Genomic DNA, 18,936 nt, shown 5'->3' with positions numbered 1-18,936 from the left:
AAATTATATTACTGTTCAGGAGATGAAGTCATAGGAATTGAGCCACGTGAAATTTAATTTCATGACAAATTTCACTACAGACGCAGGTGAAACAGTCAAAGAGTGGGACAGAAGACCATGGAGAGAGGAAGAATAAGTGGATGGAGTAGCATAATAATGCCATAAATACATAGCTGACCAGCGACGGGTACTAATGCTAGTCAAAATATATTAATTCACTGGACTGTGGTTGTTCTGATCAAAGAACTGACACAACATCTGTCATAATTTCCATGTACCACTTCTTTCATGTCTGATTATGGAATAAGGGGTAACAAATTAGTCATCGCCGTATCACTTAACTTTTCTTCGATTTATATTTATTCTAGCTATTGGGACAACGCATGCTTTTTTGCCAACTTGCCAATTTTTGAAGCAACAGATCATAAGAAAAATAAATTTTCCTATTCTGCAATCTTGAAGGAGAAAAATTCTAACTTATGAGTAACGTGCATGTGCAATACTAATTGTATGTTATATGAAAAGTACTTACCTATTACATGCCAAGTTGCAAGAAATTCGGACGCACCAATTCTTCTGTTTTTACGAAATGCAATGAAGGAGCTTCTGACCAATCGACTTCCTCGGCCATCTACTGAAACAAATTCTGTAGTTTTAGTTGTAGAGAATGCAACAATACCAATTGCCTGGAAAGGTGAAGTGGTGACTCGGCAGTGCCAGGAACTAGGTCACATGACGAGGTACAGCGAGGCTACGGTTAAACTAGCGCCCAAGAAGAAGAAGTAAGAAGCTCACAGTAGGTATGTGACTGATGATATGGATAAACGTGTTATGAGGCTGCAATTTCTATGGCATTATGGACAATAGAAAGAAGTATGAAATTTGCAAAAACTGCACAACTTTTTTCAAACAGAAACGAGCTTCAAAGCCAGCAAGGAAACGGTTCTGTCTATAGATTTTCGTTTTAGAAGGTGTCAAAATTAACATTTTGTTTTGTGCGAACGAGAAGGCATTGTTGCTAAAAGACCAGTCTTTCTTAGTTTACTAAGATGAAACATGGATTCACATGCATTGTACAGTAAATAAATGTTGGCAAGGTAATAGTGCGTGAGTAGCATTGTCAAACAAAAGTGCCAGTCAGAGTTTAATTGTTGTTCATGCAGGCGGAGACAGGTGTTTCATGGCTCAAAAACCAAAATGTCTGACTATCACTCTGAAACGGATAGCAAAAATTTCCAAAAATACATTGTAACCCAACTTATGTCAGTCTTATTAGCAATGTCTTTATCTCTTGTAATTACTCGCAGAGTATTTACCCATTCGGAATACTTCTAGCCATTGTAGGTGTTGGATATGTTTGACTGTAGTAATGTTTAACCATTTTCTCCGTAATGCAGGAAGAATAAGACACTCAGAAACTGCCATTGAAGGGCTTAATAAAATTGCTTCAGACATGTAACCACAGTATCAAACATTGCATTCAAATTTCCGAATTAGATTTCGTCTTCTGCAAAATTAGTTGTGAGTAAACTCACGGTACATAACAGGCTGGCAGAACTCCACTCATAAGAATACTGGCCGGTACGCCAGACTGCTTCCCCCTCTCTGTTCCTCCAGTGAAAACATGATGGTGCTGCCACAGTGCTGAGGAAGAAATTAGCCCTCCTCCCTCCCTTTGTTCAACAGGGGCAGCCGGCAGGTAGTCGAGGCGCCATACTACAGTTCCCGAAGCCGCTACCACCAAGGTTTGGTTTTGAATTCCCTCTTGGGCATGAATGTTGAGTTTGTCCATAAAAAGGGGGGGGGGGGCATATTTGCTGCACCTCTGAAAGTGCCGCCCTGTGGGGCCGCACTTTTCGCACATGCCTTGTGCCGGCCCTGGCTGTGCAAATCCAAGAATAAATCCTTTTGCTTTGTAATTTTATAGAGAACAGTGAGTGTCTATACAAGAACATTTGTAACAAGAAGTGGCATATCATATGTTGAAGATGTATCATGGGTTGCACATTTGTACTGTTGTACCTACTGTTACTGAGTCCAGAAATGGTTTAGATGTTCATATGAGTAAATTACATGAACAGGGAATGTAATTCACTTTCATTTCAGTTGATAGTTTAAATACAAGTTGCAACCAGAAAGCAGGTTTTGACAACTGATAAAGAAAGAATAACTGCATTTATAAATATTTATTGGAATATTTATATTTTTTGACTGGCTACTTCCCAACATAATCACTGACATTGTTGAGGCATTTTTGAAACAGTCCACCTTCAGTTGCAAGCACATCTCATAGGAGTCATTCACCAACATCCTGGACCACAAACTTCCTTCAGCTGGTCCCTCAGCTTCATTGTGCAAATGTGTTGCTGCCAAAAAAGATATCATGGGATGGAATAGATGACAGTGACTGCGGTCAAGTTTGCAGCTGTAGGGCTGGTGGTTGAAGTTCTCCCTTCGAAACTAATTCAGTAAGTTTCATTTCGCATTGACTGTATGGGGTCTTGCAGTATCCTGTGAGCAAGATAAGAATTTTCGTAGCTTTTAATTGTGGCTTTGCCCGGTTAACTAGTGGACTCATTAATTGCTTCATTTCAATCATTACAACATGAAGTGCGACGTGTTACAATTTAGATGCAGTGTGAGTTGCATATTGCTGGTAATGAACTCGTTTTAAACCATTATTTGTGTTTAGTGCCTAAAGTTACTGGCGACAAGGTTACTTTATTAGTCCATGTGTATCATTTACTTCCATAAGGGATGCAATTCACATTCACTTCAGCTGAAAATTGAAATTCTTTTATACAATGTCTACACAGAGTCTGGGTTTTCTTATTCTTTGGGTATGTATCTGTGAAGTATTGCCTGTAGTTAACCTTTCTGATGATCACACGATACACTTTCAATTAATGCAAATACCTTCAAACTATTTGCAAGGTCTCTCTTACTTTATACTCACCGCTTCAGTTTTGTTGTTGGTTGTTGCCCATAAGAAACTCACAGATCTAAATTGGAAGGAGGTTACAACTGTTGATATGTTAGAATAACATTTTTTTCTGTGAAAGTCCGTGGTGTGAGATACTTTGAAGATGCTAGAAATAGATTACTTGTTGGCATCATATATGTTACCAAAAGGTGTGTTGCATTGTGAAAAGCTTTCATGTTCTTATAGCTCTTGACTTAACACTTTGGCTCTTACTCAACTTATTGCAAGATATCTAGCTTATGGTGCATTACTGCATATATGGACTAGGAGGTTTCTTTGTTCATGCTATATAGTGGATTAATTTTGTTAGTTGGTCAGTTATACAACTCTGTGAATGCACCGACTGTAATGTAATCCTAATTTTATGGAAGTTCATACTAGATGATGCAGACATTAAATGGGGCAGCTGAGTACATTTTGAAGTAAATGTCAAAAATCTTTTCAATATTTCCAATGGATCTGCCACATTGCACTGGTTTTTGTGACTTTAATTGTTGGTTTATGAACATACTGTAAACAATCTACATTGTATGTTATGTTATCAGTTATGTAATGTTTCCTGTGCTTCTTGTGTTTTTGTTGAGACCTTATACGATGATTTCTCAGTTGGGGGAGTCATGATACACAGATATTATTCGTCTTGTTTTAGTGTATAATCATATACAATTAGTTGCCAAGGAATAAGTTTAAAAACACAGAAATGTGACTGTGAGAAAAACATTGTCATTCCAATTCCTATAGCTTTTATTGCTGTGCACTGATGTAACATAAATGGTATGCTGTGTTCCAAAAAAAAACCAAACTCCATTGAAACAGGCCTTGGAAGGCCACTGGTACCAACTGATTTCTGCAGCATCCTGAGTTTATAAGCATCATGACAGATGAAACGAAGGTGTAAGTGGTGAGCAAACTGCTTTGAAAGTAGCTATCTAGTTATGAGACCAGAGCCTTTAGTACCCAATGAAGTAGCCCCCTTCTTGCATTTTTGTTTGTTTTTTTATTGATAAAAGAAATGTTACTGCCTTAAAGACTGCAACTGAATAATTGGCACTCCTACAAGTACAATGTTAGTTTTGAATCTCATGTACACTATCTTCTTGCACTGCGAAAATTCATGGCACAAGTTACATGTGATACTAGTGCATCAGATCTTGTGCATGTCTCAAGTACTTCATCTGCAAAATTACATGTGTAATGCCAAAGGCCAACTGTTGGCAGCAGACTTGGAGCATTTTACCCAATGAATTGTAAATACAGAGCTTGAAAGACCTAACAACGCACAACTTTTTCATGGAATAGAAAACTGTGAGATTGACAAATCACTTATGATCATTTTACACTGCGTTGCCTGCTTCAGTGGGAATTATTGTTTGAGAGTTATGGAAAATTGGCAGCACTAAAACAACATGACTTTGTAATGCCTTTGTAAGTCTTGAGATCATAACATCCTTCTCTTGCACTAAAGGTGAATAAGGCATGTTAGGTATATGAAACTAACCATTCTTAAGTTTGATACACAGTTGTTATTTGAGAATGATTTAGGAAAAAGAAGTGATATGAGAATTAAATAAGTTAACTATTTAAATCTAGTAGTGAGGATCTTTTGTGGTAGATTGTCACTTTGATGGATGGTAATTTTAGAGCCACTCTTATGTAGTGTGCTCTGTGTATGTAGAAACATACAACATATTTGCATATTTATTTTTTGTTTTTCTGCCAATCAAGTATTGCATAATGTTAATAAGTGCATCATGAAGGGTGCTGGTTATGGGATAGTACATATACTAAGAACATTCTGTTATGTTCCACTATGACACATTGATCTGTATTTACAGGTAATGACATCATTCCAAGCGGATCATCAGATTTGTAGTACTAGGAGCTCACCATGGTCTTTGTTAGAAGTACATTTTCCCACAGATGTCAGTTGTTTGAGGTAGGAATGTTGTGTGGTACCAGCATTAGTAGTTCTGCAATGTGTGCAATGTATTGCATTTTATGCCATGAAGGGTATTTGCATTTACCAGTGTTATATCTCTATTTTTCTCCTCAGTATATTGTCGTCTTTGACACTGACCGTCAGAAGTTGGCATTAGTGCAGCAATGTAGATCTGAAAATATACGAATTTTCCATAGCTTTTAAAATTCCTATGTGTAACTAAGAAGTGGTTTCATTTGTCAGGTAGATGTGTTGTTCATACCCAGGAGCAAATAGTTTCGCTTTGTAATCTTATAGAGAACAGTGAGTAGCTAAGTAAAAGCACTTGCAATGAGATGTGTCACATGGTGTGTTTTAAATGTTGCAATCGTTGTACATTGTTTCTAATGGACTAGTTTAATACTGTCTTTTGATTTTCTGAGCCTACTGTTACTGAGTGGAGGAATATTTTAGGTGTTCCTATGTGTAAATTACATCCACAGCGAATGTAAGTCACTTTCATCTCAGATGATAGTGTAAATATAAGTTGCAACCAGAAAGCAACTTTTTGATGACCGATAAAGAAAGGAAAAATATATTTAGATATATTTATTGGAATATTTACATTGATACACTGGCTACTTCACAACATAGTCACAGACATTAATGAGGCATTATTGAAACAGTGCACCTTCAGTTGCATGCACATCTCATAGGAGTCAGCCGCCAACATCCAGCACCACAAAGTCCCTTCAGTTGGCACCTCAGCTTCATTGTGGAAATGTATTGCTGCCAAAAAAGGAATATAGAGGATGGAACAGATGACAGTCACTTGGGCCAAGTTCACAACTGTAGGGTTGGTAGTTGTAGTTCTCCTATTGAAACTGATTCAGTAAATTTCATGTGGCATTGGTTGTACGGTGTCTTACAGTATCATGTGAGTAAGATAAGAATTATCATAGATATTAATTGTGGCTTTGCACACTTAACTAGTGGACTCATTAACAGCTTCATTTCAATCACTGCAACATGAAATTTGAAATATTGCAATCTAGATTTGTACTTGGTTTCATATTGCTAGTAGTGAACGAGTTTTAATCTATTATTTGTGGTAAGTGCCTAAAGATGTTTACTTTATGAGTCCATGTGTATCAATGACTTCAGTAGGGGATGAAATTAACTTTCACTCCAGCTGAAAGTTGAAACACTTCTTTATAGTGTCTGCACAGATTGTGGGCATTCTTATTGTTTGGGTAATATCTGTTTACAGGAACGACATCTTCATAATTCATTGTAACTGTTGTGGTACTAAGTGCATAAGATATGCATAGTGAAGAATTATTTTCTGCATAGAAGTAATAATTTGAGGCAGGTATATTGTGTGAATCAGGTGGTATTAACAGATAGTATGACATGTGAAATAACTTGAATATTATGTGTACAGGTCAATGATATCCAAACAGAATTCCCAATGGTCCATATTAAAGCCTTGTACACTGGTCATGAAAAGCAGTCTTCTTGGACTATAGTGTGACTGAAAAAGTACATTACTTTTATATTGAGGTAAGTGATTTATTGTTCGTAGTTTTGAATCCAATAATTGATGCTCTGGGTTGTGTGTTATACATTTCAGGAGTCGAAGTGAACACTGTTAGTAATGCAGGAATGATAATAATAATAAATCATAAGTGCTGTATTTGAGTGTCAAGAATAGTACATGCATTACACATTTGCACACAGTGTGAATGAGATTGGGATATTTCATAGATTTCATCATGGCTATGTATAGTAGGAATGTGGACTCTTTGGTCAGGAAGAGGTGTCTTAATATTATCCATTACAAATTTCTACTCTGTGCACTCTCCCCAATTATTATTTAAGTGATGAGGGTAAGGATGTATGGTAATACCAGTTAATACGCTTCTGTTTTAACAAAGGAAATGCAATGTGACAATGCTTTGTCAGTTTTGTTATCTGTTACTCTGGTTTTGATACTACATTTGTTGCTTGATTATGATTGCTTTTTATGCTTTCTGTATTGCGCTTCTTAAAATAGGAACATAGTTGAAGTAGAGGCTTCTTCCTGCATTCTTAACAAAGCCGAAATTGTTCCCATTTGTCTTTTTTTCTCTTTGTGGGTGCTGAAACTGATGCAGTGATTTGTTGATTTTTCATTCATGATGATTAATTAAATGTATCCTCTGTTTTAGAATGTACCGATTGTCAGATGATGGTGGTTTTCCTCTTTCCTCAGAATCTGTATTTCTCACCTGACCGGATAGCTGTCTGTATAGGTTTTTTGTGAAGGAAATGTGAGTCTGCAGATGTTCTTGACATTAATTTTGCTTATTGAGTAGAGAATATAATTCTTTGTTATAGCAACTTCAATGAATCATAGGAATAATTTTTGCACAACTTGCAGTGTTTCCTTGTAAACCATGGCAACCACAGTAGCAATCAGCCCTGTCCACTCCACCGATCAACTCTAGGTGTTCCAAACAACAGTGTTTTTAGTAACTGCACAGGCTCTTTGTTACTTTCGGCAGTGATGGAATGAGTCTGATGATGAAAAAAGTATCCAATATAGTCAGCAACCATTTGTGATGGAAAGAAAGATACACAATTAGCATGTCAGTTTGATAGGTTCAATACTCATATTCATCAAGCTTTGTCTAGTTCAAATAACATGGAGAATCCTTTTGCAAGAGTCACAGCTGTGCCTATTAGATGAAATTCCATTTTGGGCAATTCCCAAGCTAGTTGAGGGCTGGCGTAGAAGCGGACAGTAGAAATGTAGTAACCAAGACCATCTGTACAAACAAGCAATTGCTGTGCCAAAATAACCACTGATGGGGTTCCTAAGGTAAACCAGGATGAATAAGAATTTCTGTAGGTGTCTTTTCATAGCATGGATTGTGAGGTGAAACATAATCGTCTTATGATTCACATGGACAGAAACCTTTTAAGCACCCCTGTATGATCTTTTGGATTGTAGCACTTGAACAGATTTCTTCCTTGGATAATACTGTGCTCTGATCTGCTACCACATTTATTTTTATGGTGTAAAGTTCTTTGCTTCTACTGTAAGTGTACTCAGTAAAGTTCATCACCTTGCTCTGTTCGATACACTGAAGACTCTGAGGTATTGTAGGTGTAACTAAATGCTGCATGAAGCATCATAGAAAGAAACAGAGATGAGATGAAATATCCTTGGAAAATGCACTTGACTCTAGCTAGTCTTGTGTAAAATATTTTTCTAACTCCGCCTTCAAATCATTTTCAATATTGCTCTCAAGAAAAGCCTTCAGTTCTTCTAAGGCGACATCTCTCTGAAAGTGAGACATTATGTGTTTTGCATGTGTTGTGCCTTCCTGTATGTTTTCTTTTCTATACATATGTGTAGTATTCACAATTTGTCAAACAAAATTGTCAGTGAAGAACAGTTGGAAATATACAAAATAGGCTTTTGGTAGAACAGGCTGAGGAAAGATAAAACCTTTTAATAGGACAGAAAAAGGAATCTTCTACTGACTACAATGGCCATCATGATAAACTTTACAGGTATTTGCCAGAGTGTATGTCTTTTCATTTTCTGTCCACTCCACCACTAGATTCTGATCCACTGGAACTTAAATCAGTGCACACAGGACATGTTTCTTATCTGTTACTTTCATCACCAAATTTTCCTTCATCCTCAATGCCTTTGGAAGCTACCTCACCAAATCATCTGCTGTTTTGTCCGAACAAGAGACAGACAGGGCAAAAGCACCACAGGCACAAGTATGCAAGCTGGTGGCACTGCGATAGACCCACTCCATCAGATGTTTTACAGTGCAACAAGCAGTGCTGAGGACGAAGGTATCAATTGCGCCTCAGCGAATTGCTGCCTGAGTAGAGTCCACCACTTAATGGACGATAATGGACAGAGGGCCACTCGAAAGACAGAAGAGCAGCTCTTACACTTGGTTAAAGATTATTGTCCAGGGCTGACTTAGTCAGGGAACGTCTGTTAGTGAACTGTTAGAAGTTAACAGACGGTTACTGTAAGTTGTGTCTGGTACGTACTTTGAAGATATTTATGATTATTTGCACTCAGTCATTAAGGGACTTTCTTGGAATTTTTTGATTTATATTACAAGTGGTGTGGCAGGCTTCAGTATTCAGCTAGTCACAAGGATAATAACACTTTAACACATTTGTGTGACTTTGTTCCTAATTTGTTGGAGTGTTGTAGAGCCATATTTATCCTATCCAGTTACCTGACCATGGGACATAGCTGTTCAGTAGTGGCAGAGAAAAATTGTCTTAGCCATGTACTGTACCAGAAGCTGTTTGACAAACCCACAAGCTTGGACTACCATACCGACAGTGGCTACTCGGCGTCAACATCAGTGGCAGCAAGGGCTTTTGAAAACCAGTGATGAGGCTATACAAAATGTTCATCACGCATCTGTTTTCCACCGGTAGATACTGTGCTATAAACATATGAGCACAATATTTTCATACTAAGTGCTGCCATGCACCACACGAATTCCATTAGTGGTGCGGATTGGAAGCATCATATTGGAAAAATATCAGACATTTTCTGACATGACAGCCATAGTGGAAAATTGTAATGTCAGACATAGTTTGACAGTGGATCAGAAACGATCAAAGGTATCCGGATACCATATTCCGTCTTCATGAAGTTGTGGGGGTCACTGAGTTGCTGTAAAAGTGGATCTGATGAAACAACTAAATAGTGATCAAAAGTAGTGTGGCACAAATTTCAAACATGATGTGGTAAGAAAGCAGATGGTAAAATGTATAGTTTTATTTAAATTTACAGTTTGTGATATAGGTATGTCTTGAGATGCAAAGTCTTACTAATTCAGTAGTTTCATTCTTCCATTTGACTGTATGAACACAAAACACCTGGGTACTGAAATATTTTGGATGGTAATAGATTTAAACTGCAGGCACTTGGTGCAAAATTCACTTTCATACGAGCTGAAAGTTGTTGTGCATTAGTGCCCTCCGCCACACACCGTTGGGTGGCTTGCGGAGAATAAATGTAGATGTAGATGTAGATACATGGACTTAAGCTAATGTCTCTGTCTATAGCAGCGTAAGCCTCGCAGTTATCACAAATATTGTAAAATTGTGCTACTGGACAATGGTAGGATACATTTTCTTAAAATACATGATACATATAGTGCAAGGCTTATATTAGGGTAGATGTGCTGTGTTAATACATAGAATCTTACATTTATTGATTGTCAGACCTCTTGTTGATGGTAACATTATGTACTATTGCAAATGTGGAAGAGCATTGTTTCTTGGTCTTGTTTCTAAAATAACTATTGTTTAAATAGGCCAATGATGTAAGTGGTTAACTGCACTGACACCAGTGTAGTCCAGAAGATACGGACATACATTCATACCAGTGCACATATTAAAGGGGGCAGCTGTGTGCTCATTGAATCATATTTTTATGTTGTCCTCAGCATTCCCACCAGTCCAGCCACAATGCATAGGTGTTTGTTAATATAGTTTCTTAACTACTACTATTCTGTATTTTGCAAGTACTGTATGGATGTGAGAAATTATGAAACGTGTCCAGCGTTTTTTATATGTTGTAAGAGGTCTTACACACTTTTAGATCAATATCAGTCACATGTACTAGGATTGATTTGTTGTGGTGTTGTGGAAAATAAGACCTCTATAGATTGAGGTACTGTGCAATAAGGTTTCAAACACAAAAACATGAATAAAATATCAAATACTCAGATTTCACTTTGTAGAACTAGTATCGGGATGCATTTGTGTAAAAACTGTAATGGACTATGGTGTACAATTAATGACATTAATGCATGTAGACTGCAGTTTATCATTTGAGTTTGCAGTTTACAGCTTGGCTTTGCAATCAAGTGTGGCAGTCTTATGTTGACTATGTTAGGAGCTCCACATCACATACCTTGCAAAGAATAAGTAGTTGAATCTTAGGTCAATGAGAGTAATTATTTTTGGGGTTGTTTTTGACTTGTGTGAGACTGAAATTCACAACTACAAGGAATGTGATTCTCTAATTGATGTTTCTACTTGTCCAAAGTCAGTTGTCTACATGATGTAGATGTTCTGCTTATACAGAGGAAAGGCAAGGTATGAGTTACACCTATAAACTTTGGTTTAGACTGTGTGCAATTCTCAATTACTTTATCAGCAAACCTACATGTGTAATTACAGAGGCCAATTTTTGCCTTATTATTACAAGGTTTGCTTGTGGTGTCAGTTGAATACCGAGCTATTAATTGATTGAGAGATGTGCATGTGAGGTGCCATCAATAAACACACAGTGTGTTGGATATTCAACATCCTGTGTTATATTACCAGGTAATAGTCTATTTGAAAAATTTGTGATTTAGTGTTGTTGGTGTTGTGTCGATTCCCTAAGGTCTCGACACAATGAGTGGCTAGGTGCACGCGAAACTAACGCAGACGGGCGTAAATTCTGAAACAGGAGACTGGATGAAAACTATAAAGAAAAGAAGAGAGATTTTAATATACTTAACTTTAATGTAGTCTTGTTCTTGTTGAAATACATCTCTTGCATAGTAGTAAGCAATTAGCAATGATACACATGGCGCCTTGCTAGGTAGTAGCGATGGACTAGCTGAAGGCTATTTAATCTGTCTCTCGGCAAATGAGAGGAAGACGTGATACGTCTTGTCGCAAGCTATGTCGTCCGTACAACTGGGGCGAGGTCATGTCCGTGTCTTGTGACCTGCCCTGTGGTGGCGCTACGTTTGCGAATACACAGTGGCGACACGCGGGTCCGACATGTACTACAGGACCGCGGCCGATTTAAGTTACCACCTAGCAAGTGTGGTGTCTAGCGGTGACACCACAGTTGGACTAAAGTATGATGCATAGCTATAATTTGAGGTCTATGTAACAAAAAAGAGAGGTATCAGAGTTACATTTGATTGTTGTTATTATATAGTTTTTCCCGCAGATGCTATAGTTTGCCTAATGTTCTCCATTAACCAACCTCTCATAAAAACTCTTCCCTTTATATCTTACAGAGATATATCAATGATGCAGTCATTCTAAGACAGGGAGTACTCCACTATAGAACTATGTTTAACATTGAGCTCGTATGTGCATATTTTTGTAAGAGGTCTTTTTATGCAGTAATAGATAAATATATGGAAATAATATTACTGCAAATGTGTTTAAACCACCTAGCTTAGGCTTCTTCTGCTTACTTTTGTTTCAGCTTCATCATGCCAGTTGAGGAGCTACTTAACTTTGGTAGCTACAGCACAGTTAATAGTCAGTCTAAGTGGAAAAGAAAGGTATGTTACTGGAGAGTCCTATGATCTTGTGTAAGTGTTTCGTTCTGTCACTATTACCAGTTTACATAAAGAGCTATGGAACCTGGTAATTATGGATGTGTATATGAATTGATAAAACCATATGTGAGGAACAGGAAACACTTTGTGTTTGTTCTAAGAAATAGTGGCTCATTCTGACCAAAATATGTGATGCAAAACGTGAATTGTCTCAAGGAATAAGGTTAGGATCCCTTGTCTTCTAAGTTTATGTGAATGATAAAAAGTACCGTTCACATAATGATAAAATGAAATCTGTGTATAGTGTTTGCAGATTGTATGTGAACTGCCTGTAGATGCTGGACAACAAATATGTACAAGTCCTTTTTATTGTGGCAGTCAGGAAGTCAGCGTGTCATCTTCATGGTGAGTAGCAAATCATCTTTTTCATGATGTTGTTGATATTCCAACCTGTACTTCAGTCATATAATATGTTGTTGTTATGAGTAGATAAACTATTTAAAGTTTGATATCAGCCTTCAGTCAGTAAAATATTATTATTGTACAGATTTTTGAGATGAAATTTCATCAATATTGAGAGTAGATTACTCTTAAATTATGCTATGTTTTGTATGTAGTCTGCAGAGAAAGGTAAAGAGGACAACCAGTCTAGGCCCTAATAAAAGTAATGCATAAGCCCACAAGGAGTTTCTTGTGTTTAATACTGAATTGTTTTTTGTGAGGCAATAGATTGATTTGTGGAGCATTTATAAATGTTACGAGTTGTACACATTTATAATCTGTTAGTATATTAAAGCAGTTTTGAATATATTGTGATTGTTCAGCGATAGAGTTTTGTGGTAAGCAAAATTCTGTATTTTTTAAATGAACCTGCCTAACATGTGCATAGTTAACTCTCACTTTGTGTTGAGATCACCTTGTCCTATGGAGCAGCATATTTGTCAGTTAATTGAGTTTCTTTAGTGTCCTCACAAATTTCTCCACTGCAAATTGGTAGTCAGTTTTGGTTTCCTATAGCTTGAGTTTGATAATTTTCGACATCTATCTGGTTTGTCATAATGCTTCTTCTTAATTTGTTGAAGTTAATTAATATTACTATTTAGTGGAGTGGTAATGTAATGCAGAAAATATTACATGCCGTATACTAAGATTTTATCAATTGAAACACATGTTAGTATAATTAGAATATTTGTTTATAGGTACATGACCATGTTGTATCTCAAAACAGTTTCTCACATTTGGAAAAATTTTACATATGTGGAGAAATTTTGTGATTTGAGAAAAAGAGTGCAGCACATGCAAAGTGTGTGCTAGTATCATGAAATGGAATGAGAGAATATAATGAACCTGCTTTATAGGGGTGGCATGAGGTGCAAGTGTGTAAAGTGCTCCAAGCTTCAACTCTCTTCCCCACAGATAGTTTAATCAAATGTTCTCCATTGCATGAGTAGAAAATAAAGGTTCCATATGTTTGCATAGAGGGCGTTGTTTCGGGTCACTGAGAAAGGTGATGAAACAGATACCTGTAATTTATGATGAACATTGTTATTGTGCACCTGAAGATCAGAGCAGATGCAACAAAAAATCTTAATGTGTTACACTGCTCTGGTTCCCAGTTGCCTGGTGGCACACCATCACATCTGAAGGAACAACAATTACATTGATAGACAAGGAACTGTTGACTGTGGAATCAACTGTGGGTGACATCATCAGTCTTTGATGTTGAAAGTACTGACTGTAGCAAACTGGAGTAAGGAAAGTACCTCTGTGACAATCCTAAGCATGAATGAATGACGTGAGCACAGTCCTTTCTACAGTTACAATTGTAAACATCTCAGTAATTCTAGTAGTTTTGCCAATTATATAATACCATGAATGGCCTCATTCTGAGTTTATTTATTGCGAGAATAGCAGTAGCATCAAAGATAATAGTGATTGAAGAATAGCATTTTTGTACATCATAAACGCCATTACTTTTCATATGAGTGCATAATGATATTCTTTGACCCAGATGCCATAGTTTCCCTAATGTTCTCCATTAACCAACTTCTCCTAAAAACTCTTCCCTTTATAACTGACAGAGATATATCAATGATGCAGTCATTGTAAGACAGGGAATACTCCATTATAGAGCTAAGTTTCACATTGAGCCCATATGTGCATATTTTTGTAAGAGTTATTTTTATGCAGTAATAGATAAATATACGGAAAAAATATTACTGCAAATGTGTTTAAACCACTTAGCTTAGTCTTCTTCTGCTTACTTTTGTTTGAGATTATTTTGTATTATTACGTAATAGGGGAGAGAGTGTGGCAGATATGATACGCGAGTTGGGATGGAAGTCATTAAAGCAAAGACGTTTTTCGTCGTGGCGAGATCTATTTAAGAAATATCAGTCACCAACTTTCTCTTCCGAATGTGAAAATATTTTCTTGAGCCCAATCTACATAGGTAGGAATGATCATCAAAATAAAATAGAGAAATCAGAGCTCGAACAGAAAGGTTTAAGTGTTCGTTTTTCTCGCGCGCTGTTCGGGAGTGGAATGGTAGAGAGATAGTATGATTGTGGTTCGATGAACCCTCTGTCAAGCACTTAAATGTGAATTGCAGAGTAGTCATGTAGATGTAGATGTAGATTCCAGTTGAGGAGCTACTTAAATTTGGTAGCTACAGCACAGTTAATAGTCAGTGGAATAGAAAACGTGCAGTATGTTACTGGAGCGTCCTTTGATCTTGAGTAAGTGTTTCGTTCTGTCATGACACCGGTTTATGAGTAGAGCTTTGGAACCTGGTAATTATGGATGCTTATATGAGTTGATAAAAGTATATGTGAGGAACAAGAAACACTTTGTGTTGGTCGCAGAACATGAAGTGCCTCAAGGAATCAGGTTGGGATCCCTTGTCTTCTAAGTTTATGTGAATGATAAAAAAGACCATTCACATAAGTGTAAAATGAAATCTGTGTATACTGTTTGCAGATGGTGTGTGAACTGTGTGCAGTGACAAAGCTTGTCTGCGTGGAGGTGCTTGACAACAAATGTGTGCATTTATTTTCGTTGTGGCAGTCAGGAAGTCAGCATGTCTTCTTTATGGTGAGTAGCAATTTATCTTGTTCATGGTGTTGTTGATATTCCAACCTGTCCTTTCCATTGTTTAATATGCTTTTGTTATGAGTTATGAGTATATGAAGTACTTAAAGTTAGATATCAGCCACCATTCAGTAAAATATCATCATTATTGTACAGATTTTTTAAATGAAATTTCATCAATATTGAGAGTAGATTATTCTTAAAATATGCTATGTTTTGTATGTAGTCTGCAGAGAAAAGTAAAGAGCACAACAGGACCAGGCACTAATAAATTAGTGCATAAGTCTGAATATATTAATTGGTTTGTAATGGGAAAAGCTTATGCACTATTCCAAGTATGATGGCTTGATATGTAATACTTAAGCTGGAGTTTCACATCATCAAACAGGTGAAACTAAAGTAAGTGGAGATAGGTTATGACACTAATTAAAGTATAGAACAAAATAGCAAAGTGAGTCCAGTATAAGAATGCAAAAAAACAGAGTAGATACTATGTTACAATGGCATAAATAATGTTGTGATATAGCTATTAGGTATTTCTAATGTTTTTGCCCTTTGTCCTCAGAAATGATTTTTTAATGTACTTCTTGGTGCTGGAATGAAAGGCACCAAAATTCTTTAATAGTATTGTAGTGGGAAAGTGTTGTGTCACATGTTAAAATACCGTAAGGAATATATAATGTTCCCTGTCCAGTATTTCATTCTAGTGAATCAGTTTATCATCACAGGAAGGACCACATGGAGGAGCTGTCCATAAGCAGTTTCTTGTGTTTTCTACTGAATTGTTTTTGTGAGGCAAGAGATTGATTTCTGGAGCATTCGTAAATGTTACGAGCTATACACATTTACAGTCTGTTAGTATATTAAAGCTATTTTAATTTATTGCTGTTGTTCAGTGAAAGGGTTTTGTGGTGAGCAATATTCTGTATTTTTTAAAACAAACTGCCTAATATGTGCATAGTTAACCCACACTTTGCGTTGCAGATCACTTTGTCCTATGGAGCAGAGCTTGGAATCCTTGATATTTGTCAGTTACTTGAGTTTACTTATTGTCCTTACAAATTTCTCCACTCCAAATTGGAAGTCAGTTTTGGTTTCCTATAGCTTGTATATAAAATTTTTCAACATCTATCTGGTTTGTAATAATACTTCTCCTTAATTTGGTGAAATTCGTTGTTATTGGTGTGTAGTAAAGCGGTAATGTAACGCTGAAAATATTACATGCAGTATAATAAGATTTTACCAATTGAAACATATCTCAGTGTAATTAGAATATATGTTTATAGGTATATGACCATGTTGTACCTTAAAACAGTTTCTCACATTTGGAAAAATTTTACATATGTGGATGAATTTTGTGATTTCAGAAAAAGAGTGCAGCACATGCAAAGTGTATGTTAGTATTATGAAATGAAATGAGAGAATATAATGAACCTGTTTTATAGGGCTGGCATGAGGTGCAAGTGTGAAAAGTGCTCCAAGCTTCAACTCTCTTTCCCACAGATAATTTTATCAAATGTTCTCCATTGCATTAAAAGAAAATAATGGTTCTATATGTTTGCATAGAGAGTGGTGTTTCAGGTCACTGAGAAAGATGATGAAACAGATACCTGTATTTTCTGTTGAACATTGTCATTGTGCAGCTGGAGATCAGAAAGGATGTAACAATATATCTGAATGAGTTACACTGTTCTGGCTTCCACTTGCCTGGTGGCACACCAACACATCTGAAGGAACAACAATTACATTGATAGACAAGGGACTGTTGACTGTGGAACCAACTGTGGATGGCTTCATCAGTGTTTGATGTAAGTACTGACTGTAGCAAACTTGACTAAGATAAGGACCTGTGTGAAAATTTTAAGCATCAATGAGTGGTCTGAGCACAGTCTTTTATAGTGTTACACTTGTCAACATCTCAGTAATGCTAGCAATTTTTCAAATTATATAATACCATGAATGGCCTTATTCTGAAGTTATTTATTAATAGAATAGCAGTAACATCAATGATAATACCGATTGAGGAATAGCATTTTTGTACGTCATAAACACCTTTACTTTTCATATGAGTGCATAACGATATTCTCTCACGCAGATGCCATAGTTGGCATAACGTTCTCCATTAACCATCCTCACATAAAAAATTGTCTTTTTATATCTGACCGAGATATATCAATGATGCAGTCATTGTAAGACAGGGAATACTCCATTACAGAACTACGTTTAACATTGAGCTCATATGTGCATATTTTTGTAAGAGTTCTTTTAATGCAGTAATAGATAGATATACGGAAAAAATAACTATAAATGTGTTTAAACCACTTAGCTTAGTCTTCTTCTGCTTACTTTTGTTTGAGCTTTATCATTCCAGTTGAGGAGCTACTTAAATTTGCTAGCTACAGTACAGTTAATAATCAGTGGAATAGAAAATGCGCAGTATGTTACTGGAGTGTCCTTTGATCTTGAATAAGTGTTTCGTTCTGTCACTATCACCAGTTTATGAGTAGAGCTTTGGAACCTGGTAATTATGGATGTGTATATGAATTGATAAAACTGTATGTGAGGAACAGTATTTCTTTCTAGTGAATCAGTTTATCATCACATGAAGGACAGCATGGAGGAGCTGTCCATAAGCAGTTTCTTGTGTTTTCTACTGAATTGTTTTTGTGAGGCAAGAGATTGATTTGTGGAACATTTGTAAATGTTACAAGCTGTACACATTTACGGTCTGTTAGTATATTAAAGCTATATTAATGTATTGCTGTTGTTCAGTGAAAGAGTTTTGTGGTGAGCAATAATCTGTATTTTTTAAAACAAACTGCCTAACATGTGCATAGTTAACCCACACTTTGTGTTGCTGATCACCTTGTCCTATGGAGAAGAATGTCCATTTAGCTTGGAATCCTTGATATTTGTCAATTATTAAATGAAACAACAAGTTCACTAGTACCAGTCACCGTTTCATTTATTTCCATGATGCGTTTCGAAGGTTTAAACCTCCATCATTGGATGGATTTACATTAGTTAGTATTACATTTGTGTGTGTGTGTTGTGTTACGATTTTTGGAGGAACTTGTGGCACTGCCTCCAGTGGTCACAGGTTCCTTTTGCTGCCGTAACACATGTATACGTGTTGACACTTGTTAACATCTCAGTAATGCTAGTAATTTTGCAAATTATATAATACCATGAATGGGCTCATTCTGAAGTTATTTATTAATAGAATTCGGTACATCTAAATATATCTTCATCAGACACAAAAATATACCTGGACAGGAAGACATCTTCATTAGCAAAAAACCTAGCAACATAATTGAGATAAAAGGGAAAAAAACACTTATAGCTTAAAGTAACCATGAAAATTACCAATGTATTACAAGCACAAAAACTTTTAGTCACTTACTAAAATCACATCCTGCAGTGGAGATGCATAAAACAATCGTGCCAAAGGCGCCATCAGTAGTTAAAATTAAAATATCACCTCCATCTGTGCAGCGTAATTATAAAGAGATGGTTGATGCTAACACGGCATACTATCAGTAATTAGCCCATGAACTATCGTGAAGAGGGTGTGGAAGCACTAGGGCAGACAATTTCACCGAGGGAGGGCA

This window comes from Schistocerca nitens, chromosome 3 (genome assembly GCF_023898315.1).
Source record: "Schistocerca nitens isolate TAMUIC-IGC-003100 chromosome 3, iqSchNite1.1, whole genome shotgun sequence".
Taxonomy (NCBI): Eukaryota; Metazoa; Arthropoda; class Insecta; order Orthoptera; family Acrididae; genus Schistocerca; species Schistocerca nitens.
This window is presented reverse-complemented; position numbering follows the sequence as displayed.